This window comes from Myotis brandtii, unplaced genomic scaffold (assembly GCF_000412655.1).
Source record: "Myotis brandtii unplaced genomic scaffold, ASM41265v1 scaffold176, whole genome shotgun sequence".
Lineage (NCBI taxonomy): Eukaryota > Metazoa > Chordata > Mammalia > Chiroptera > Vespertilionidae > Myotis > Myotis brandtii.
In genome coordinates this window covers 4,015,054-4,025,021 of record NW_005356519.1, presented here as the reverse complement: position 1 = coordinate 4,025,021, position 9,968 = coordinate 4,015,054, and the positions used below count along the sequence as shown (strand labels likewise).

Genomic DNA, 9,968 nt, shown 5'->3' with positions numbered 1-9,968 from the left:
CCCCCGCCAAGTGCACAAATTTTTGTGCACTGGGCCTGTAGTTCTTTAATAAAAGGTGATCAACGTATTCCATATCATATAGATTTTAAAATATTTTTGAGTGTCCACATATACCAAAGATTGTGCAAGACTTTTGAGGAAATAACATTGTGCATAAAATATGGTCCTGGTGTCCACAGGCTTGTCTTCCAGTACAGATGAGTAACATTATAGGCAGGATTGAAATAGAGCTGTCAAGTTGCATTGTTAGGGTTTTTCAGCTGCCATTTTGAATCAGGTCATTCTCCGTGGTGGAGACCAAGCTTGTATATTGTGAGATGTCTTAAAGCATCCCTGGCCTCTACCCACTGGACACCAGTAACACCTTCCAGTTGTGACAACCCAAGATATCTCCAGATATTGCCAAGAACTGAGTTAAAAATCACTTGCAATTTTCAACCACTATATTAGATGGAAAGTCCTAGGTATATTTTGCTAATGAATGTAACTTCTAGTTGGAGAAACCAAGTAAAGTCCATGGAAGAAAGGGTGGCTGATATGAATAGGTTGAAAAGAAGAGAGAAATTCAGGACTAGAGAAGATAATGATAAAGTGGCTAAACTGATGATGGGAAGCCAAGTGGATAAGTATGAATTATGTTCCAGAGTCATGTAGCACTGGGTGGTTAGTAGAGAAAAACTGATAAAGTAAAAAAGCAATTAAATTATGGAGGTCCTTGGATATAAAATAAAGAGAGATGGTTTTCATTTTGTAGGGAGGCCATTTGCACATAGAAGTGAAATGAATAAAGCATCATTTTGGAAATGTTAATATGGCAGTTCTAGGCAGAATGATTTAGGCAAATAAGAAAGTTTATTTTAGGTCTGGGACTCAGTTAAGGACATAATTTGGCAGAAATTGGAGAATATATTTGTGAGAGATGTATTTCCCAACATGGAATGAGAGAAGAAAAACTAGTGAAGAAGTCTATAACTTGCTTCTATGTTTGATCTCATAAATTGTTGTTGAAATTGTTTTCTCATAATACAGTTGACACTTTATAATAGAGCTGATGGGCAGATGTGCCCAGATTCTCTGGGACTCCATGAAGTGGAAAGTTATAACTGATGTTGCAGAGTTGTGAAAACAAAGATAATATCATTCTCAAAAACAACTCTCCATTGACATAGAAACTAGGAATCTAAGAGTTTAAATAATGTCGTTCAAGAAAAGTATTCAAGTATTCTAAAGGGTTAAAATGTATGCTTAGTAAATTTACTCTTGATTGTAACTACACTGTTCATTTTCTCTGAAAAGATTTTCTATCCCTTTGTACATTAAAACCTCTCATGCACAGAATGGCCTGGGGTAGGGTGGGAGCTAGGTAGAGGGGGACGAAGGGAGGGAGGAATGGGGGACATCTGTAATACTGTCAAAAATAAATTTTAAAAAAATATTTTAAAAATAAAAATAGGGAGAAGAAGAAGGAACTGTCAAATAGAATGTCATCACTTCCCCTTCACCCCCACATCTTCCATTCTTGCCCAAGTCACCTCTGACTTACTAGTAGATCTAAGAAAGGAGAATTTTCTGAAATCACAGAGACTTTCTATCCTTTGTTTGCCAACAGGCTAGTAAATTTATTTTAGAAACTCTTAAGCTTCCATTTTTTAGATTATGATACCAAAAAAATTTAAAATGTTGGTAGACACCAAAAAATTAAAATGCACTCTTTGAAAAATGTAGAAGCAGGGAAGCAATAAGAGACTAACTGAATAGAAAGAAATGAACACCTAGGGAAACCATTGGAAAAATTTAATCTCAGGCACAAAAATCCTGATTTTGTTAAATAAGCAACCTCTAGTTTCATAAGCAGGGAATTAAGTATTGGTGGAAATTCAAGAGAGTTTTTTTTGTGTTTTTTTTTTTTAATTTTATTCCTGTCAGCTAGATATAAAATAGATGATAATTGGAAGAAACTTGAATAAGTGAAACAAGGTAAGAGGCTGCTGCAGTAATCCAGATGTTGCTCATTTATCAAAAGCAGTTTCTAAGTATCCTCTGTATTAATAGCACTTTATGAGATACAAATTAATGCTTACTTGAACTAGGGCAGTGACTACAGAAATGTAAATGTCCTACTGAATATTAATAAAATGACAAAACCGGCTCAGTGCCCATTTTTTTTTCCTTGAGGTTGTTATTCCTACACTTATCAGACTTTACATATTTGAAACAAATCCACACTTTTGGGATGTTTTCCTGAAATAAGTTGCATTAAGAATCATGGGGAGAAGTTTGCTAATAGTTGCCAATCAACTGCCTGTCAGTCTGTACCGATATGACATATTTTCTGAGTTAAACAGCACCGAGTGCTAAAGATGAGGGGGAGGAAAAAAGGTAGGGAGCAGTGCCACCCCTCCAGGTTTTAGCAAAGGCTCTATTTCTGTCAATCACCAGAAAATTAAAATCCTTCCTGGTCCTGCAAGAATGTTTTTAGTGAGTGAGAGTGTGTTTATGAAAAGAAATGAATGAACCAAATGGCCACGATTATTGACTCTTTCTTCCCTTGTGGCTTTAGACTAGAAGTGGTTTTCAAGGGTCCCAAAAGCTATTTCTAATTTTTTTTTCCTTAATTTGATCTGCAGCATTATGGATGCCCTCAATCTAGCCACATCTGATCTGTTCCATCAGGCCATTGGGAGTGACTGTCAATTAATAAAAAGACTGCATTTAAAAGCCCTTTTCATCTTTCTATATAATTTAAAAATGTATATTGAGCTAAATAAAAAGACAAAACACCTGGATTGTCACAAAACTAAATTTTAGCCCCACTTCTGACTGCGGCTTAAAGCATGAATCTAAAAAAATCTAAACTATCAAAAAATCTAAAAATGTTGTTGTGGCTGAGAAGTAAAATATCTCAGTCATTCTCCTACCTTATCAACATAATATTCGCCATTGGAAATGTTTAAGTAATATTAATTACAATTAAATGGCTTTTGGTAATTTATAGAACTGTTAAGTGCTCTAAATGAGTTTTCTTTTATGTAATATGAGTATCTCGATCTATAAGTTAATATATACTCTTTTTATAAAGAACTGTCCCTGGGCTCAGGGTTTGTTTCCTCAGTCCAATATTTGGTAAGCCTTTGTTGATAACATGTTATGTGTTCTGTGTCGTACAAGGGACTGGGCACATGGGGGTGTGTAAGACGGGGATCCTCTTTCTTCAGGTGTTGACAGTCGAGAAGCGAGACAATCAATTAACCTGGTACATGCAGAAAATGTAAAAAGTACTACCATAGAGATGAGCACTTAGGAGAATATATAAGTCAGAGTAGTAAGGGTTTTGTCTTGTAATGATGTTTGTTTCCTTTTTCCAGTATATTAAAAATCCTAACAAAAACCTTAGCAGTTTCCTATGCAAAATGGCAATGTGAACATGTGGCTTCCATAAACTGTTCAATATTCTCCCAGTAGTAAAAGGCTTGAAGGGATCTTCAGTAACTACAAGTTTCATTTACATAAATTCATCAGGTATTTTCCATATTTTGACATTCCTAAGAACCCTTTTAAAACCTACTGCATTTTGTTTGGGGAGTATCTTTCCGAGTCAAAATTCTTGTATTTTCCCCACTCTGTTTCTCTCCCGATTTTTCCCTAAATAAGTCGAGAAGCATTTATTTTCTGTGGCTGGTAAATATGATTTATCGGCTTTTGGAAGAAAAAAAGAAGAAAGAAACACTGAAAAACCTGTGGTGCATTTTCTGCTTCAGTAAATGGGTCACACTTTGTCAAATTCTGACTATATTAAGCTTTTGTGAAGTTCTGTTTTTCTCAAATACTAGGTTGCTGCATTGGATATCGAAGGGCAATTTATTTTGTTCTAAGTAGGCTTTTACTCAGTTCATTTTTTTTACCTCAAATCATGAATACTTCAGAAAAGATAAATCAGATAAATTAGAATGCTTAAAGAAGGAGAATATTATTTTCATTTACATTTGGGCAAGTGCATGCTGCCCTTCATATTTGGAGATGGTTATTGCAAACTGAGACTCGTAAGATACTGACTTGTTAATTTTCTTGTGGCAGTGATGAATTTGAGGTGATCCATCTCTGAGAAAAATGACCCTGTCAGAAAGTAGCTTCTATGAACGGGAAGATCAAAATTTGCCATCCTCATAGAAACTGAACCTAAATCATAGCCACCAACAATTATTACTGCATACAAATAAAGGTAGATAGTAGATATAATCAAGAGTATGCCATTCACAAATGATTGCGTAAATGTTTTTAAATTGATCCGAACATTTACTTTTTGATTCTAAACTATTTTTCAAAATTGTCTTGCTATCACCTTGTTAGGATGAGTCTTTCTCAATTAAAACAATAACATACAATACACATTCAAATGCAAGATATATTTTTGTTCTAGTAAAGTGCCCAGCACAATGTCTGGAATATTATAAGTGTTCGTTAAATATTTTCTCTCTCCTTTTTTCCATTTATCATGATAAACTACTTTAAGTTGGCTTAGTTATCATCTCATATGAGGACTAACCCCAGTGCAAAATAACCCACTCTTTTCCAAAAAATCACTTGGTGTTAAAATAACATTTACCAATTATTAGGTATGTTAAAATTTGTTTTCACTCACACATTTATACTGGTCATGCATTATTTGGTGCCAATCTTTTCACAAACATAGTCATTCTTGTTTTATTTTAGAACATTTTCATGATGCTGAAAAACAACAAGGGCAGCAACGTTAAAGGAATAGATAAGCGTGTAAGTGGGCATTAATACCTTCACCCTGGAACCAGCTTCACCTTCTTCTCTTTTTCAAATCCTCTGTTTACATCTCAAGAGAGTTTCATAGTCCTGAACAAGTTATCATTTGGGTGCTCCTGTTGATTGATTCATGGCTTTCTTCTCTCCTCTAGTTTCAATCAAATGGTCATCCCTGAGCAGAAAACATTTGAGAAAAACTTGGAACTCATACACACATTCTGACAACGTGTGCTCTTCCCCATGACCAGCATCCTAGGTCTTCATTGCTTCACACTTAAGTTGTTGATAAAAACAAATTATTAGCCTACTTCCCTGCCTTCAGTCTTCCTTTCACCTAATTGCCCTACTGACAGAGAGCCTTAGAAACATTCCTGCCATATTATTGCTTCCAGTTTAACATCTCAAATGATTCCCCATTTCTATAAAATAAAATTCCCCAGTTTGATATTCATTTCAGGGCCCAATACAAACTCATCTATGAATGCCTCTGGTTTATGACTCGTCACAATTCAACAGATAGTCCTGTACACAAAGTCACAAGCATATATATTTGATATTTAAACTTGTCTCAGCCACTACTTTTTGAAAATGCTTTCTGTCCCTTCCCACCTGTCCCTGATGGGGGTGAGGTACACCTCCCCTCCTAGAGTACCTTCAGCAAATACAACAGAGAATGGAACAAACTGTATTGTCATTTTTTGCTTATTTGTCGGTATCCCTTCATTAGGATGTAGGTATCTTGTGGGCAGAAATATGTTCTATTCATCTTTCTTCCACCTTCTAAACTTGCATCAAAGTTAACTTCTTTGGAAATAGTAATATGTTCATCAAAAAAAAAAAAAAACAAGGAAGAGATGTGACTTGGAGCTCCCAATATGACACTGAAAATAATTTGTTTCTAGCAGTGGTTCTCAACCTTCCTAATGCCTCAACCCTATAATACAGTTCCTCATGTTGTGGTGACCCCCAATTTTATTGTTACAAATTGAACATAATTAAAGCATAGTGATTAGTCACAAAAACAATATGTAATTATATAGGTGTTTTCCGATAGTCTTAGGTGACCCCTGTGAAAGGGTGGTTCAACCCCCAAAGGGGTCGCGACCCATAGGTTGAGAACCGCTGTAAAGCAAACCTGCCTCTTACGGAGGAGCCTAAAATGCCACAGAATCAAGAGACAAATAGGCAGTATATGCAGAATTCTGAAAGTCTGACATATGGATTCAGCACTCAAATCAGTTGCCAGGAACATGTACCAAACTCCAGGATATTGTTATCTGGGACTGTTTATGTCCTCTATACACAGAGCTCCTGTTCTTCCCTCTGGATGACATAATTAGATCTGTTCCCTGCTTGCCTCTCTTACCACCGTGCCCTGGCCACTCTCTTCTCTGGTCCAATATCTGAGGATCCCTAAGACAGAAAACTCATTTCATTAATACCTATTCTAACACTTCTTCATTTTAGGCATCATTTCAGAATTTACTCTGCTCTGCAAGCATGCACCACACTGTTGTTATAATACAACCTTTTCTAACACTTCTTCATTTTAGGCATCATTTCAGAATTTGCTCTGCAAGTATGCACCACGCTGTTGTTATAATACAACCTTGTACTGCATGTGAGAAATTTCCTAAGAAGCATTTCTCAGTCATGTCCCTCTGGTTTGGTTTCAGGTCCCTTCCTCCAAAGACAATCCTGTTCATCATGGAAGACATTGGAACCTCCAGTAGTTGGAGCTGAGGGTCTTTATCAGAAAGCAATCATTCACCTCTGTTTTAGCCCTACCTTTCATTCCTGATATCAACTGTGGTCCAAGTATGATCTTCAGTAACCAGACCCTGTCATACATCTGTAAAATTTGAAAATAAACAAGTGTTTAAAATATGTACATGTCTACATTTCTTTCTACTGCTCTGATTTCTTGTAAGCTAAACATAATGCTTAACAACTCATTCAAGAGGCAGGAATATGACAGTAAAAAATAACTGAACTTCTCAGTCACCATCTCACATTATAGACCATTATACCATTACAGAAGTACATAGTTTTGTTATCCCTTTGAGTTGATAGGAGTTCCTACTGTTTTTAAATATGTATTGACCTGCAAACCTACAAATGGTGGAAAGTACTATTTGAGAGAAACCATTAACTGAGGTGTAGGGATATGAAAACACTACAAGATTATATTTGACAAAGCAAGATGTGTAAAAATGTATTTCCACTGGCAGTAAGTAAAAATAATGTGGAATCTTACAAGGCAATTTGAAATTTATTAGATAAGACTTCCCAGAGAAGTAAGTTTTCACAAATCCCTTTATCTTTATTTTCAAACACATTCATCTTTATTCACAAACTAGATGTGCTGGACTTTGAAATCCAGCTTTATAACATCCCAGTATTATTATGGATCAGTCACTTTCGGAACATATAAACTTCTTTAAAACAAATGTAGACCAAATGCCCCAGAACTCACTTGCCCAAAGGTTTAGTGAACTCCCTTTAGTCACTTCCACAATTTCATTTTTTAAAAGGTTGTGCTTTCTCACAACACAGACATTTCTTCCCAAGGCATGTCTCCTAAATGAGTGCTGAATTGTGTATCCATCTTGATTAGTCAGACTGGAATCTTGTTTTTCTTCTCTTTGCCACAAAATAAGACACTTAAAGAATTCTAATATTTAGTCTTCATTACATGTGGGTATGCAGGTAGTGTAAGGATACTAGTATATGCCAAATTAAGGATTGCAAAGCTGCCTAAAAATGCTGTGTTGCTTAAATAATGTTTGAGGCATGGTTTCTTCCCTGTTTGGAAACAGTGAGGGCTGCTATATTATGATTATTGGTTCATTTTCTGCTTGATTCCATGGTGGGAAGTGTGAGCCTTACTGACTTTAGAAATGCAGATGAGAAAAGTTTAGATTAGAATAAGTATATGAAAAAAAAATCACGCCTGTCTTGTCAAAGAAAAACAAACGAATATTCGTTTCTCTGTAATTCTGGCTAACAGCAGGACAGTAAGGAAAATATTACCTTTGAAACTTCAAAGACATTAAGTTATTGGGTTGATTAGAACCACTTGTGAATTAGGAAGTTATTTTCCTCATCTTCATTGTGTATACAGATCAGACTTGGTTGCCTGTGATGATTAGACAGAATAAAAATCTATGTAAAAACTGAAAAGTTTATGCACGCTTTGCATGTTAGTCCTTGAGCTCACAGAAAAAAAAATATCACATTGGCCTGTTTTCAAAACACCTTGGGATAGTTTTCCAAAGAACCAGGAAGGATAATGCATGCAACATGTGCTAAGAGAATTCGGAGGTGAGAGCAATCCCTGAGGAATGGAGAAGCCCAAGAAGGCTCATGGAGGTGGAGCTGAGACAGTCGAGGGTGAAATGAGCATTTCAGATACACAGTTTGTTCAATGGAATGGAGATGGACCCATATTGTTTGGGAGCAAAGTAATTAGTAAAGTAATTGGGTTGAAAGAGGATTAACTTATGGAAGTAAGAGAAGACAGAGTTGAAGAGATATGTAGGGACCAACAACAAATAAATGAGTGTCTGCTATTTGAGAGGTGTACTGGGCACTAAAAAGACATCTCTGAAAAAGGTGTTTGAGCTTGAGGGTAGGGTAAAGGAGATAAATTTGACTGAACAAAACGGTATAGATTGCAATGAAAATAGACCAGTTTAAGTTGTACTGAACTGAAGGAGATGCATGTGAAAGCTGTTATGAAGGAAAAAGAAATTGGACTGAATGGTTGAGAATGTGGGAAGAGAAATAGAAAGTTCAGCAGGTAAGTTGGTTGGCTGTTAGGGGGAATTATGTTTTGCTTTAGGATTTAAAGAATGTGCAATGCAGTTCTAATGCTACCAGCCCACGTTCAGTCAAACTGCATGGGTTAAGGGCACAGTCCCCCACAAGACTGCCCTCACTTCAGACTCTAGCCTCAAACTCTAGGGTTCCCAGATCACCCACACTTGGGACCAACTGGCTATAAATTTGGGAGTTTCCTCAGTTTTATAATTTGCCAGAATCATTCACAGAATTCAGTAAGGCACTAAGTTTTATTATAGAGGATAAAAATCAGGACCAGCCAAATGAAGAAGCATATACAGGGAAAGATCTGGAAGCCTTCCAAACACGAAACTTCTGTGTGCTCAGGGTGTATCACCCTTTCAGCATATCAGTGTGTATCACCAGCCAGCAAGCTCATTAAGCATCACTGTGCAAAAGTTTTATTGGAGTTTCATTACAGAGGTATGATGTTTTTTTCAATTATTTGCTATGAAATTAAACTCAGTCTCCAGCCTCCTTCCTCCTCAAAAGTCAGGCTGATATCACAGGACTGAGAGTACCAAACCTCTAACACATGATTGGTCTCTCTGCCATGGCCAGTCTCCATTCTGACCCCTCTTGTGAGCAAAAACTATCTAGAGGCACTCCATGAGTAATCTCATTAGCATAAATTCAGGTGTGGCCCAAGAGGCCCACCATAAATAACACACTCCTATCACTTGGGAAATTCAAGGATGTACAGGATCTCTCCTGAAAACCAGAGACACGGATGCAGCCAAATTCTTTGTTACACAATAGAATGAGTTTGAAGTAACTCTAGGTTCTTTCAGGTTCTGGCAGACAGTTAAAATGTCAAAACAAGCTGGAGAGAAAGAGAAAAAAGGACTAGAGAGGTGACTTTGGCCACAAAGTGAAAGGTCAGTGTTCATAGTTATTCAACAAAGGCTTCAGTTGGGGTATGAGTCCTTTGCAAGAGAATACACGTCAGAAAGCAACTAAAACACATGTAACTTATTTGTCTTAAGAAATCAATGCTTAGCCTGAAGCTAACATTAACTTGAATAGAAACAATTCTTCCTGCATCTTCTCTGATAACCAGATGTCTAAAATATGTATCTTTTACAAGCATATCAAACACTCCCTAGAGAAAATGTGATAAAAATATGTAAATCCAAAATTGACTGAGCAGTGACTTAAATACTTCATTCTTGTTCAATGAATGCAAAAGTGATGAGGTAAGCATCACTAATGCTCTCTTGCTCTTCAACATTGTAAACGAAATGACTGAGTTCCTTAAGAACAGACAATGTTTTGTTCAATGTGCTGTAGAAAATGAAATAGCAGAAAACAAAACAGGGAAAAAAAACACCTTCTGCCTTCATGAAGCTTAC

General features: G+C 36.5%; 1 protein-coding gene across 3 annotated transcripts in view; it reads left to right on the top strand.

Annotated features, from left to right (window-relative positions):
- KHDRBS2 (KH domain containing, RNA binding, signal transduction associated 2) overlaps nucleotides 1-6,614 on the top strand; it is a 561,259-nt gene extending 554,645 nt beyond the window's left edge. For 2 of the 3 annotated variants that reach the window (XR_001361536.1, XR_001361530.1), the window contains exon 14: nucleotides 6,450-6,614. The gene's annotated coding sequence lies outside the window, so the exon portion shown is untranslated. Of the gene's footprint in view, nucleotides 1-4,710; nucleotides 4,771-6,449 lie in introns of all 3 variants that reach the window. The other variant, XR_001361531.1, reaches the window with a different exon arrangement.
- Nucleotides 6,615-9,968: the final 3,354 nt, after the last annotated feature.